A 15,604-nucleotide genomic window follows, 5' to 3' on the forward strand; every position below is an offset into this window, starting at 1 on the left:
CTATTAACTCAAAACTCTTTATTTACATTAAAAAAATAAATTTTTAATGTCTCAGTTATACAAGTAATTTAACTTAAAGTAACATCAATGTGACTTCTGTTGTTGCAGATTAGATGACCAATAACTTAGGTTGTAAGATGCTAGTTTAAGCAGGACTGTTGATTTTTTTTGCTAGTTAATTATTGTTAGCTTGTTTTTTCCGGTTATTAATTGTTTTTTAGTATTAATTTAAAAAAAATTTTATTAATAATTGTTTATTATTTTGTTTGATTTTTGTGAATTTTAATTAAATTGTTACATATGCTTCATAGCGTAATAACAATTCATAGTGTAACAACAATTGTGATCGGTGGAGTGCTCAAAATATTGAGTCGCGTGCCATTGGTTCGCCACCCCTGTACTATAGTATGTTATAATATAGCACCTGACCGAGTTTGAAACTTGCATCTTAATATTAATGTGAGTTATGGACTTATATATATACAATATATGAGCAACAATTTCTCAATTTTAACGTTATTTTAGATATATATACGTACAGACTTACATATTGTACCACATTGTGGGCTCTCAAATTAGTTTAAAATTATTTCCTAAGGAATGGTAGTATAGTTTGCTATAATATAACACCCAACCGAGTTTGAAAGTTCTAGACTTATGTTAAAGGGAGATAGTATAATGTCATACAATATATGAGCAACAATTTTTCCATTTTGACGCACTAGGAAATATACACATACATTCTACCCCATATTCTAGATATTTAATTATTTCCTTTGGTATGTTATATTATAATTGAACACGTGAACTTGTTTGAAAATTGCAAAATAATCATAAGGGGAGAACCATTTATACATACAGTATTTAAGCAACATTGTAATTAACACACTTAGAAAAGGAAAAAATAATACTTATATAAAGATATATTTTAAAAATAATACTTTTAAGTTTACGTTTCAATTCATTAAATTACACAAATTAAATACACAAATTTTTTGTTTACGAAATAAGGTTTTTCAACATTGATCACGTCCGGGTATTGATCCCCAGACCTTCAGAACCAGCAGTTTGTGACTTGCTGCGTATGTAGCATGTTATAACGTAACACTTGAACGAGTGTAAAAGCTATGGGTTAACAGAACTTTATTAAGGGCACTAACCCTACAATAATAGAAGAAACACTTTCCGTTTTTGACATTTTTTTTTTAAATTTCTCCAGAAATTCTTAAAAGATTATTTAATAACTCTAGGAATCATGCGATTTGTTATACTTAGCAATAAGATTTAAAATTCTCAAAGGGTAGGGAGACCCTGAACCATTAAACCCTTCCTTCTCGCTCTCGTGAAAATGACGGGGTGAGATTTCGCCCGCTTTTTCTCGCTCCCGTGATATTGACGGGCTGGAGTGTTCAGTAGTAACGCGCCAATAAGAATAAAACTAATTCATTTCTTTTGCCCGGAAAACAATTTTTTTCTCATATTACACACCTGATGGTAGTACCAGGATATTTTTAAGGTAATTGTAAGTAGTTTATTTTAAACTAGTTACAGCAGTAATCAAATACGTAATACAAAAACTAATAAAATAGGCACTTTGATGTTTTCTTGAAAATTAACCGATTGTTAAGGGGTTTAAGGTTTGAAATTCCAACACATGCTATTTTAAATTTATGAACTTAGAATTACAAAAATCACTTAAAGATAAAATTTATAATGTGGCAATAAAATTTATAAAAAATCAATTTTAACTCAGTTTTAAAATTCCCTCAATATCATTAAATTTTAAACTGAAGGTTAAACTAAGGCTTTCGTATCCCTGGCATAAGAGGGAGAAATACGAAAATTATTTTGTCTTTTAGGACTGTCAAAATACTCATGGGTGAAAGAATTTCTATTAAAATCATTATGACAATTATAACAAAAATGCGATAAATAAATAAAAAAGTACGCTACATTAGAAACATGCATAAATTAAACATTCTGTTAAATTTCATGAATTTATCTATAAATCAAACCACATTTAAACTTTCCGAAAGCTTATTTCATGTACGCGTCGATAAACTACTATAAAAATATCATTATAGTAAGTTTATTTTCTCTCCTGATTTTATAATGGTAATTGTATTCTCCCTAATAACCTGTATTGTTACGTAATTTATCATCAATGGTAGATGGATCATGGGTTAGAGTCCTCTTGCCACCAGGCTAACTTTGGGAAATATACCTCTGCATGTAACGCAAATGCGGGTTCTATCAAAAAGTCCTCCATGAAACCAAATTTCTCTTGATGAAAGAGTTTCCCTGTCTTCTATATTGAGTTCTTAATTACAAGGCTACAGAGTTGAAGATTGGTAGATTCAAATTTGGGTCGGCTGCTCACCGACAGTTATAAAGTAAAACAACCAGCAATGAGCCGTGGCTACCCCAATGGGAATAGAGCGTTCGCCTTCGTCGTATTGGTAGGTTAACAAATTAAATTCTGTTATACTTTTTATTCAGTGGAAGCTCTTTTACACCCAGTTTCCAAATTTAAAAAGTTTTTGTATTTAAAAATTAGACTATTAAAGTTACTTAAAATTTGAGTCAAATTTTGTGTCTAGGTTCAATAGAACAAAATTTAAGGAATTAAATTAACTGTTCAAATGGTTCCCTTAGTTTTCTTCAGAATTTTCTAAATGCTGAGGTGGAGGGTAGAAATCTTTTTAAGACCATTATTAAATATCAATCTTAATTTTCCGATATTACAGGTAATTTATAAAATCACATTTTTGAATTATGACTGAATATTTTGTATATGGATTTTATATTTTAGTATAAAGTACTGATTTTTTAGTAACTATTGAATTGTTTTTAGAATTCAAAACATATTTTTACTTGTGCCGACAGCGTGTCTGACTGCAGAGCCATTGGCCGCGGGTTCGAATCCTGCTCAGGGCATGGATGTTTCTTTCTCTCTGTGTGTTCTATATCCTTTCCTATTTGTGTGAATGTGACCCGCCCTATGAACGGGGTTGTGTGACGTGGGCGACGCTGCAGATGCCCACTGGGTAACGTGAAGAGAGTAGCAGTTCTGTGGCCAATGGGACAAACCCCAAGTGCCCGCCATTAAAAAAAAAATATTTTTACTTGTAATTAGAGAGCTTGAAAATATATATAAGGAATACCTGTGTCCGATCTGCGTCGGTTAAAGAATTTTTCTCATTGCGTACTAGTATGTTAACAAACTAAATTCCGTTATTTTATGTTATTCATTGAAAGCTCTTTATGCACCTGGTTACCAAATTTAAAAAGTTTCTGAAATTTTAGAGCATTTTGAAAACTTAGTTAAATTTTATGAATAGGTTAAATAGAACAAAATTTACTGAATACAATCAACTATTCAAATGGTTCACTTAGTTTCTTCAGAATTCTAATTTTCCAAATGCTGAAGGGGTGGAAAAAGACCTTGTCAAAACCATTATTAAATCTTAATTTCCATTATTACACGAGCGTAATATTCTAGCTATATAAGTTCTTCATTATGCTAAGCAATGTCGACCAAGATAATTTTCTACTGACAAAAGTGTACACACCAATAATGAAGTTTTTTGAACTGTTTTATATCTTCGAAATTAAATTCGAATAAAACAACAAATGGTTTTTCATTGTGCTTAAGATTTTATAGCTTTTAAAGCTTTTGATTATTCCACAAACGCATATCCTTGTAAAACTACTAATTCCTTAATTGAAATTCTTATTTCCTTAATTAAAACTATAAAAAAAAATTGGAAAACTGTAACGGAAAATCTTATCAATTTATATGACGATCTTATGACTGAATACTCCAGGGACCAGAGCTTCAAATGACGAAAGAAATGCGGTTTTTACTTAGAAATATGTAGCGACGAAACTCTTTTAAATAATGTGAGTTTAATTCATATTGTTAGGACTTAATAAGTTTTAGCGGGTCTGAAATCGCAAGATGAAAAGACTTCATGTAGAATTTTTTTTTTTTTAGAAGTGACTGTGATTCTTTAAATGTAAGCATTGAATAAAAGATGAATGTGTGAAAGTTTCCAAATTTCTAATCAGCAATTTTTTTTATCACCTAAAATGTACCGAGTTGGTAATTAAGATCTCAACGTTCCTTTTTTGAAATGTTTAAAATGGCGATATTTTTTCTGCCGGTTTCATCTGATGCCAATTTTCATGAAAAACTTGGTTTAAGCACTCTTCATTAGGCCGGGATAGCCTGGTCGGTAGGGCAGTTGGGCCCATGTTCGTGGGTTCGAACTCCGCCGGTCCAAGACTCTCCGTGTAGTAAATGGTGACTGATTCACGTTAAATCTGCCGGATCACAAAGTCCTCCATGTTCTCATAACAAATTATACCTCTGAGGGTACAGAACTGGAGATGGATCGTTCTCTGCTTTAGGTCTAAATTACGATCTGTGGATGTATGAACGGATCCGCCCAATAAACAGGTGTGACAGAAGTCCATAGTCTTGGCCATAGATGGCGCTTCTGGAAAAAAAGAACAATCGCACCCTTCTACCTTAACAAGCATACGAGAGAGAGAGACAATTGAATGGTTCCACTTTTGTATAAACTCCTTATTGACAGGGAATTTGTAATCTAAAACATTAGGCCCATTTTTATAATAACTTTTACATTTCGGTACTGTACATGTATAAATATAATATTATTTATACAATGATATAAAGAATAGCATATCCGACGGACATACCGAAGCTGTTGTTCAATAAAAAATATTTAAAATTGTCGGTTTTAATCAGTTAAGAGCTACTATTTGTGACGTCGCTAAAAGACCTTGGAGATCTCAACGGCCTTATTTCTCGGAGGCTATGGTTCAGAGCCAGATTTCTTTTAAGGTTAAATTTTATTTTATTACCGTGGTTGAACAGCCAACCCAATTTTATGGGTTTACTGACTACTAATATTCAACTCCGCAGCCTTGTAATTTTTAGCCCAATCCAGAAGACCTGGATTGAGTATTGGGAGAAATTTGCCTTCGTGATGGACTTTTTGATGGAGCTATCCCGCATCTGCGTTACATGGAGAGGAAGACCACGAGAACCTCGCATTGATAACCTGACGGCAAAGGGACTCTAACCCATGAATCGTCTACTACTGAGAATATTTCTTGTTAGTATTGTGGTCAGTGCAAGCGGGATTCGGACCCGGTTCGCCTCATTGGAAGGCGAACGCTCTATCCCCTTAGCCATCGCGGCTCTTTAAGCTTAAATTCGTGAAATCTCCAAAACATAAACGCGTTTTTTGATAATGTAAAGTAGATGAGCCGTGGTGGCTCAGGGGATAAAGCGCCCGCCTTCTAACGAGGTGAACCTGGTTCGAATCCCAGCTGTGACAAGTCGATACAAAATCCGCACCGACTACAGTGCTGACGTAAAATGCCCTCAGTGGTAGGCGGATCATTGGCCACCTTGTTGTCAGGCTAACCGTGGTAACTTTTCTTCTCCATATTGCGCAAATGAGGGTTAGTTGCATCAAAAAATCCTCCACGAAGGTAAATTTCTCCAAATACGTGATACAGGTTTTCCCTTGGGCTCTGGATTAGAATCAAAATTACTTGTAATAGTGTGCCCTACCAGAGGATAATTATAGGCTACACAATGTTGCCCTATAGGTTACTATGTATGTATAGTTACTATGTATATATGAGTGTGCTAAATAGCGTTAAAATGAGGAAATTCGAAACCAATATTTTGTATTACAAGATGGCCCTATTTCTCCCCTTAATATTGAAATTGAACCACGTATTATATTACCGGGTACTAGTGTACCCTACATGATTTTAAAGGAGATAATTACATGCTTAATGGGGGGCCCACAATGTGGCCCTATAAGTTACTAATTTATTTTTTTTATTGTTCTTTACTGAAAATAAATCGACACGTATTTTTGCGTTTTTGTTTAAATTGCATATTTTTGACTAAACGAATTTTTTAAAATTTCGCTTTTTTGAGCGCACGACTTTGCAAGTTATTTTTTAACGTATTGTCATCCAACAACAAAAATATTTAAATACACTTTCTTGAAGTGATTTTTCTCAAATTTTAAGAAAATCAACATTAAAATATAAAATTTTTTGTTTTTGACATAAAAAAATTCATTTTTTGAAAAAAACTATTTTTTTTTTGCAATTTGGACATCTGATTTTTTTTATATTTTGACAATGTGAAGTATAATCAATAATGATAATAATTCCAAATTTTTGGAATGGTAAGACACTTTGTTCGAAAGATATAAACGAAACAGCACGCACGCCTCGCTCTAGTTTAGTAGGGTAGCGGATGAACAGTCGAGCCATATTCTAAACACGGATTTCACCTCATTTTGAGACTCTAAAGTAATGGCGATCCCGTGGGCTCGAATCACCAAACTTTCGGTTAAAAATGCTCTACAGACAAATATTCAATCAACATAATATACTTCATGTATTTTTTGACTCTAAGTTTTATTGCACTTAAGTTGAATATTACAGAGCACCCCACCTTCAGGTGACCCCCGGTAAGATTAACGTTCAAATGAATGAAAAAAAATTTTGTAGGAAGTTACGCCGTAGGATAGCCTGGTTGGTAGGGCACTGGGCCCATGTTCAAGAGGTTGTGGATTCGATCCCCGCCGGCCGAAGACTCCCTCTGTAGTAAATGGTGACTGGTGCACGTTAAATCTGTCGAGTCACAAAGTCCTCCCTGTTCACAAAACAAATCATAACTTTGGAGGTACTGATCCAAGAATTTCCTTGTCTTTAATATAATATTAGGTCGAGTTTGGAAATTATAGTTAAATATTGAAGGGAGATATGGGGCCATTTATGTGTACAGTATATGAGCAAGAATTTCTCCATTTTACTGCTATAGTATATGATTGAAAATAATAGTTTTTAAAAAAATGTTTTACTTAAGTTACAAGATTTAGAAATAAATAAAAAAAAGCACATTTATTTTTATTAAATATAATTTTTAAATATTGAACATGACCGAAGCTCGAGTCCCGAACCCTCTTGACTAGAAATACTTGTTTCCTAACACTCAACCCATAGATGCAGACGGGGAAGATGAATCAGTTCACCTGAAGGGCGTCAGGGTAAACTTGAACATTGTAGTCTTTACTCTATATTCACGCCATCTAATGATCATTTATATAACATTTTGTTCTCAAATATTTTTAAAGAATTATTGAAGAGCTTGGTTTTGAACATAACAATATAATGTAAATAATTTTTAAAAATTGAATCTTCAACGATATCATTGTTCAAAATGATATTTATTTATAAGGAACGACGGTGCGAAATAATATTTTTTTTTTATTGAACATTTCGTATTTTTACATTTTTCACAATTTCCAAATAAAATTACCAAATATCATAAAGTATTTTTCGTAAATTTTTTTTTATTTGTTTGCAAATTTCAAAGAAAATTCTTTTCGTTCAAAAATAAAAAGGTCAAAATTAAGTCAAGGCAAATCAGTTAATTCATAAATTAAGGAATACATAAAACATTTTAAAATTAAATAATCATCTATATGAAAAACAAAATGAAACAAAAAAATAAATATGTTTACAATAGTTTTAAAAAAATTTCTTTAGAGCTGACATTTTTGTAATTATACCTTATCATTTTATTTAAAAGAAATTAAAGGCTAATAAGAATACTAAGTTTTCTTGCAAGAAATTTACACAAATGGCATATTTGGAATAGCTTTACAATATAAGTTTGGATTGCTTTATTATTTCAGTTTTAATGGTACTTTTATTAAATTGTTAATTCCTTTACTCTAACAATGTATTTTTGATGTATTTTTATTAAAACTAAAGTGTATTTAAGTTTTTTTGTTTAAAAAATTAAAGAGAAAACTTTATTTTGACTTAATATCAAGAAAAATAAATTAATGCCCAATTATTATTAATCATAATTAAGTTTCTTTAAAAAGTTGTTAAAAATCGTTTCTCACAATATATCATACCTTACGATAAAAAAAAACTTATATTTATTGCCATAGAGTATTAGTGTAACTAACACAATTTCAAACTCTACACATACTATAAATAATAATAATGTATGGATACCATGACTCATTCTTAGGAAGGATAATACTTTTCCTCACATCATAAAAACTTTTCATATAATATAAATTTTCTAACCTTTTAGTCACTTGTTACATTTAAGGCCTTTTTAAGAACTTTCAGGACAAATTTTTAAGGTCATACAAATTATGCTGTACTCTCTATCTACTTGCTTAAATGACTAAACTTGATTTTGAAAAATAGCAAAAAGATGCATGGCCCTACATACAAGGTTAAAAATTAATAATATAAAATTTCTACTAAAAACTAACAAAAACTTAATAATTTTGTTAAATATCTTATGATTATTGTATACATACCTAGATTTAAAATCAGGAAGGATAATACCTTCTATACCAACCTTTTCCATAAAACTCTACTTATAAAACTCATTCAGCTAGGATATAGTATATACTCAGATTACAATTAAACCAGGCAATAGCTCTTGCTTCACTGTCCACCATTTGGCCAAGCAGTAATCCAACTAAATATTTAAACTATATTGGATCTTTGGCAATATCACTGAAACCCTAATATAGTTCACCATTTAGTTCACGTTTGGATATGTTGAAAATCTGAAAATATAGCTTAAATCTACTGGGATTTTATAAAATAATTTTCAAGCAGAAACTAAAAAATAAATAAAAGAGTGTAGTTTTAGATAAAAAAAAATATACTATGCAAAAATATAATAACATATAGGACTATAAAAAAATGGAATACTATGTGAAAATATAATAAAATGTAGGACAAAATCAATTTTAAAAAAAGTAGTAGTTTTGAAAAAAATTACTAAAAATCTTGCAATTTATTCAATCATCAAAGAATTCATTTTAAAAATAAACTATTGTAAGGATGCAAGACGATGGCAGAAAAACACCATCATAAAGAGCTCAGTATTTTCAATCATACTTTCACATCAAACATTTAACAATAAAGGGTAATAACATAACATTAACTAACATTAAAAAAAAAAAAAAGAACTTGAAAGTTTTACTCAAATGAGTGGGAAAAAGGGAACCATGATGGTTCGCAGAGCTCGTCCTGCGTCATCTCCAATTAAGTCAGAATGAAGATTATTGTTACTGTTTTTGCGGATAGAGGGGTAGCGCCATCTGGTGCTACGAATTAACTATCCGTTACACTATGAATATTGTTAAATACATACCAAAGTAAAACATCATACAGGAAAGTAATTTTCACCACATTCTAGAAATTATGGCAAACAATAATAATAACAACAATTAATAATATCAAAGTTCCAGACGCTAATAAAAGCATGCATTGAGAAAGAAAATATTATAAAATTCTTAAAAATAAATAAACAACAAAACTGTATTTAAACCTATAACTTTCCCAGCTTCAGCCTGATGCAAAATCACGTGCAACATAAAATTGATTATTATTATATTTATATATAATAAAATCTTGATGAAAAAATTTCAAACATTAATAAAAGCATGCATTGAAAAAGAAAATATTATAAAAGTAATTCTTAAAAGAAAAGAAAAAACAGTAGGTATAAATCTCTGTACAAAATTTCCAGGCTCCAGCCAGATGTAAAAATGATATGCAACATATAATTAATTATTATTATATTTATATATAATAAAATATAGATGAAAAATTTCAAACATTAATAAAAGCATGCACTGAAAAAGAAAATATTATAAAAGTAATTCTTAAAAGAAAAGAAAAAGCAGTAGGTATAAATCTCTGTTGAATTGAGGGCCTCAATTCAGAGTTTAAATCCGCTGCCGAATTCATTGTTCGTGATGTCACAAAAAGTTTAATCGGTTCAGATGTTTTGGAATCAAAGCAAATTTGGGTGCTTCAGAGAAATGAGAGTCAACTATATTCACTAAAAAATTTAAACCGATTTTGTCTTTGAATAGTTTAGAAAGTCGCTTGATTTTAATATATTGATGAAACTTAACAGTTGAAAAAGTTCGAAGTCAGATATTCCAACTAACTGTCTATTTGATCACAACACAAAATAGAGCAAAATACAACATAGCTAATTTTAAATATGGACACAGGCGAAAATATATATCAATGTGGTGATTGTAATAGTTTTACTACTAAAAGTTTTGCTGAAATATGAATGCGCTCCCTTTACTGCATTGGTTAATTTCATGATTTGCTTCAAGATATTTTATATTTATTTTTATCCTAGACAATTATCAATCATGTTGAATTTAGTATACTAATTTTGAAGCTCTAAAATATATAGAAGTTATTAAATTGTGTTAAAAATACATTGTCAGCAAAGTTATTTAATGCTCAATTAATACTTATCATATTATTCAAAATATAAAAGTAGTTATTAAAAACCTAACTTGCGCTAAAAACTAGTTAGATTTTAGAATGTAGAATAAGCAGTCGTTTTCTCCGGACTTTGTTAGAACATTAAAAGTTAGATATTTACAATTTGGTGCCCGTCTTACCTAAGTGTTTTTTTTTTCATATTCTGACAGAAAACTGGTAAATTATTTATGAGTGAGATTTTTCTAAAAATAAGAAATCAAATTATTATATGCGAATTACAAATCGAAGAAATAATAGGAGAATGTAAGAATTTATGTATAGTAAAAGATCTTAGATAAAGTGCTCAATCAAAGGGATACCTTATTGTATATGAGAACTATTTTTGCAATGAAATTAATTTGATTACCAAAAAGAAATTAAAATATTTCTATTTTTCAAATGTTCTTTTTATTTATTTTTAAATTTGAGGTAATTTTGAAAAAAAAAAATAAACAACCAAACAAGCATTATATTTTAAAGGAAAAAATCTTCTAAAACATGAACAATTGTTTTTTATTTTTTTTTTTTTTTTTAAATTCAGTAAAATGCATTCCTTAGTAAAAAAAAATTTCTGTCATTCAATACCATTTACTTAAAGAGACTAACATTTTCTAGTAACTAAATTCCCAATTTAATCATGAGTAAATTAAATGATGAAATATTATTTTTTGTATGGAGCCCTGCTATTTATTTTTGGGTAAATAAGTTTTATTATGTACAATAATGTTTTAATTCATAATTTTATTTTGATGATATATGTAAAAAAAATTTCAAGAGTAATACTATTGGGTCTTAACTTTTGAAGGATCTGGCTTTATTATGATATGTCTCAGATTTTGAAAATTATAGACAGTTAGATTAGCTAGTTTAAAATGGTAAATCTGGAGGCTCATCAAATCAATGACATAAAACTAGACATTTTTTCAAATTGCTTGTATTGATTTTTTTTTTTTAAATTTTCAAAAAAAATTTTTTTAAATAAAGAACAAATTTTATTAATTTTCTTGTTTCAATTAACTCAACAAATCATTTTAAACAATTAGTACCTATTATATACATAAATTTCTCCATTACAACATCATCTGTGAAGCAAAATGCATAAACATATAGACAAACAAATTAGGCTAATTTTTCTGGAGAATCTTATAAATATTTTAAGATTAAAAGGTAAGTCAAAAATTGCATATTTCATACATTGAACCCTCATTTCTTTTTAAAAATTGTTTCAAAGGACTATTTTATTAGGTTAAGCATAAAATATTGAATTTGAAGTTAGATAGCAATGTCAGTTGCATAAAAAAGTCAAAAAATTGTACTTTCTACACATGAAACTTTTATAAATTTTCGAATTGTTACACTATTAAATCAGACATCTTGGTTTTATTCTCATTCAATTTAGCGTATACAAAGGTAACAATACTTCACTTGCCTAGTTAGCAATGTTAGATACGTAAATGTGAACAAATAAACTGTACTTTTATTCATAAAAAACTTCTATAACATTAGTCACTCAACGATTCAAAGCAACAAAAAAAATCATAAAAATTCTAGATGGTATTTTAAGTTTATTCTCCTTTTACACCCTTATCCTTTTAGAGAAGCAACATGAAATTCATTGATATCATAATATTTTTATGTTATGAGCTAGAAATCATAATCCTTTTTATACTATGCTGCTCCACTAATGTGGAATTGAAGAGTTCAGAATTTTAATTTTCAGCTAAATAAAGGCTTAAAAATGTACAAAATTAAATGAAAATCAATCAATATTGTACAGGGTCTGTGATTTTCCTTTTTAGAAACTATTAGACAATAGCGTCACATGAAAAAATAAAATGTTAGTCAAAAGTTAGGACAAATAGACAAAAATGGTTGCCCAATTACGAGCAACTCTGAACTGAGAATTTGCCTACAGAGTAGCGGATAGAGTGGAGGTTCTGCTTAGGGTTGATCTTATTTTTCTTTCCTGTGATATAGCCATTTGTTTGACATATTTTTATTGGGTAAATAGTTCTATGAACAATTATGTCAGTTTTAAAAATATTAGCGTAAGAACAATTTACAGATACTGTCTGCCAGAAGAAAAAATATAGCATGTGATATAAAGACGCCTTTTTTTTTTCATTTTTATAATTCATTTATTTTTATTTTGGCATTTCAAAAAAATGAATTTATTTACATTTTTGAAACAAAAAATTTTAATTTCTAAAAAATATATGCAAAAGAGTTAAGTCATTTTATGCAATGTAAAGAACATACCTATTTCACAGATCAAGTCGAAACTGGTCCAAATAACTTTAACCATCTTCAGTCAAGCATAATTTATGAATACCTTTGTGAAATTTCTCAGCTCCATCAAAAGGGGACTAGAAAAAAAAATTATTAAGTGAGGAATTGAAAAACTCTTTTTCTCATAATTAAATTTCAACACGAATTAAATTGCACGAAAATTGAATAACAAGGTAAACTTTGAATGAAATATTGATAGCAAATTAAAATTTTATCTAGGAACACCCAAAAACTTAAACAATAATAAAAATAAATGGATAGGATAATTTTTAAAATTTCACTAATTGTTACTTCTTGACCACTTTGACTCTTGTTTTCTTTGAAATATCTTAAATCTTGTCAAAGGAGAATAAATGTAAACAAAAATTATATCATTAATTAAACTACACACTAATACTGAAATAAAAAAAACTAATTATTTAATTTATTACCTGTGTACAATTTTTTTAGTTCATTCTTATAGTAACTGCAAAATAGTAAAAAAAATTCCCCTTTATTAATCTTGGTTTGATAAGAAATAAAGAAATTGGGAAAATATTTTAAACTTTTTCCATAGAAATTTGCAAACAAAATTTACCTAAAATTTAAACAATAACATCATGCAACTTTAATTAAAAAAAATTATACATCAAAAAAATATTTAAATCGCTTATTATTACTTGAGCGTTCAACAAATATCCGTAAAAATAAGAAATATAATAAACATAGAATATAAAATCTAATCACATTATAGTTAATTCAATTAAATGGTAATGAGACTTTGAAATAAACAAACAGAATCTTGATAAACAAAATATATAACAAAAAATTTTATGCCACCAAAATATAAACAAATGACATAAATAAATTTTTACCAGCAACTCCCAACAGCTTTATTTTGTTCTCAATTTCTAATTTTTTGTTTTTATTTATGATCTGTACTTTACAAAACTTATTTGCATACAGTGCTAAGAATGTTAAAAAAAAATATCAAGCATGTTAACCATTCCAAGCCTCTTTCTGTTCCTTTTTAACTATCATAATTTTAAACAACAGCCAGACTTTTATAATTCCCAGATAAGTAGCTGACCTTTAAATGCTACATTTTAAGATAATTATACATTAAATCCAGAAACTTGTTAAATATTAGAACTTTATAAGCAGATCCTGCAGTAATAAATTACCAAGTGTTTTAACAAAAGAAAAACTAACACCATATAACCATTGAGAAAAGTATTAAGAATGAGTAAAATACAACAATAAGAAAAATGTTTGTAAAATAGAGTTATAATGATGGCTATAGCTTTTTAATAACTCTTAAGAAAATGTTAAATTAATCTATAGATTAAGATGAATAAACAAATGAATGTGTGCAGTGAAATAGTGAAGAAGCTTTATCTGATTATTGAGATTGTAGAAGTATATATATATATATATATATTGATACAAATAAATGAATATTCTTCATAATTCAAAGAGCATTTAAACCCTAAAATTAGAATTATTAAAAAATGGAGAAACATTAAGCTTAAAATAATGATTTAAGCAGAAAAAATGTAGAAACTTTAAAACAAACCAGTTCTAAATTTTGACAAGGAAGATGGGCTTCGACAGTTTCTAAGCGATACTTATGTGAAGCTAAGCTCCTCATTTCACCATAAGTTTTCCAATCAAGAAAGGCACGGCTGCTAAATTCTAAAATAGTTTGTAAAGGCAATGTTCAACATAAGCTGGAAAACGATACAAAAAAAAATTTATAAACATATAGAACACACTTTTATAAAAAATATATTTTATAATTAAAATTTATAAATGCATTTCTCTATTTAAGACTTAAACTAAAGCAAACAAGTTCACACATATTTGCAAATTATATACAATATTCCAGTGCTTTAATTCTAACAGTTTTTCCTTCCTAGCATAAAAAGAGGCATACAAATAACTGTAAAAACAATTGTTAGAATTATTTTTTAAAAAAACAAAACTCCTGTCATTCAATCAAAACAGGATCATTTTTAAAATTTGGTGTCACTTGAAAACTGGAAAGAGAAACAACACCTTTTCATTACATGAGAGAGTATAATTTTTATAAATATAAAAGCAAATAAACTTCTTTATTAAATAAATGTTTTTCATATTTTTTTAGCATTATTAGTTAATACATTTTTGGTTAAATACCCTAAAGATTGACATGTCTGTTGCCATAATACCTATTATTTTTGCATATTCTAGATCAGTGATTCTCAACCTTTTTTTTGTGGCGGTACACTTTTAACAATTTCGAAATTTGACGGCACGCAATGAAAAAAATTAGTTTAAAAGTTGTTTACGTACCTATAATACACTGTGTTAAATAGTTTGTGATAATAATTTTGAATGCGAAATAAAATAATACGTACTACAAAAGCATGTTTATTAAGGGATTAATTATTTCTTCCGACTAATTTTTCATTAGTTAGTAACAGTTATTTATTTTTGCTAGATTTTAATTGTTAGCTTGTTTTCTATAGTTATTAACTATTCTGTTTTTTAAATTGTTATTTTTTTGCGATTTCTTATTAATTAGTTTTTTTGCTAATTATTAATTGTTAGCTTATTTTTCTGTTAGTTATCCTTTGTTAATCTGTTTTTATAACTATTAATTGCATAGCTTACTTTAATGATAAGCTTTTATTTCTGTTTGAAAGTTAATATTTAGCTTTCTTTCCTTTGTTAATTTATAATTTAAATGGTCATTAAATTTCCTACTTTTTTCAACATTTTTCACCGCACCTTCAAAAATCAACCGAAAGAAAAAAGTTTTTCACCGGACACGCCGCAACGAATTTTTTTACAATCAACGAATTTTGGACTTGACACATGTGTATAGAATTTTAATAGTTAAATAAAAATCAATAAAAGGATATTGAACATACAAAAAAATAAAGACAATCCTAGTATA

General features: G+C 28.6%; 1 long non-coding RNA gene across 1 annotated transcript; it reads right to left on the reverse strand.

The window, feature by feature from the left end:
• Nucleotides 1-12,663: 12,663 nt before the first annotated feature.
• LOC147816184 (uncharacterized) lies at nucleotides 12,664-14,570 on the reverse strand. Its single transcript, XR_015431070.1, has 2 exons — nucleotides 14,240-14,570; nucleotides 12,664-12,761 (listed from the first exon to the last, which is right to left on the reverse strand). It is a non-coding gene; the product is annotated as an uncharacterized LOC147816184 (long non-coding RNA).
• Nucleotides 14,571-15,604: the final 1,034 nt, after the last annotated feature.

This window comes from Parasteatoda tepidariorum, chromosome 2 (genome assembly GCF_982258835.1).
Source record: "Parasteatoda tepidariorum strain Cologne lab strain chromosome 2, Ptep-v5.0, whole genome shotgun sequence".
In the NCBI taxonomy this organism is placed as follows: domain Eukaryota; kingdom Metazoa; phylum Arthropoda; class Arachnida; order Araneae; family Theridiidae; genus Parasteatoda; species Parasteatoda tepidariorum.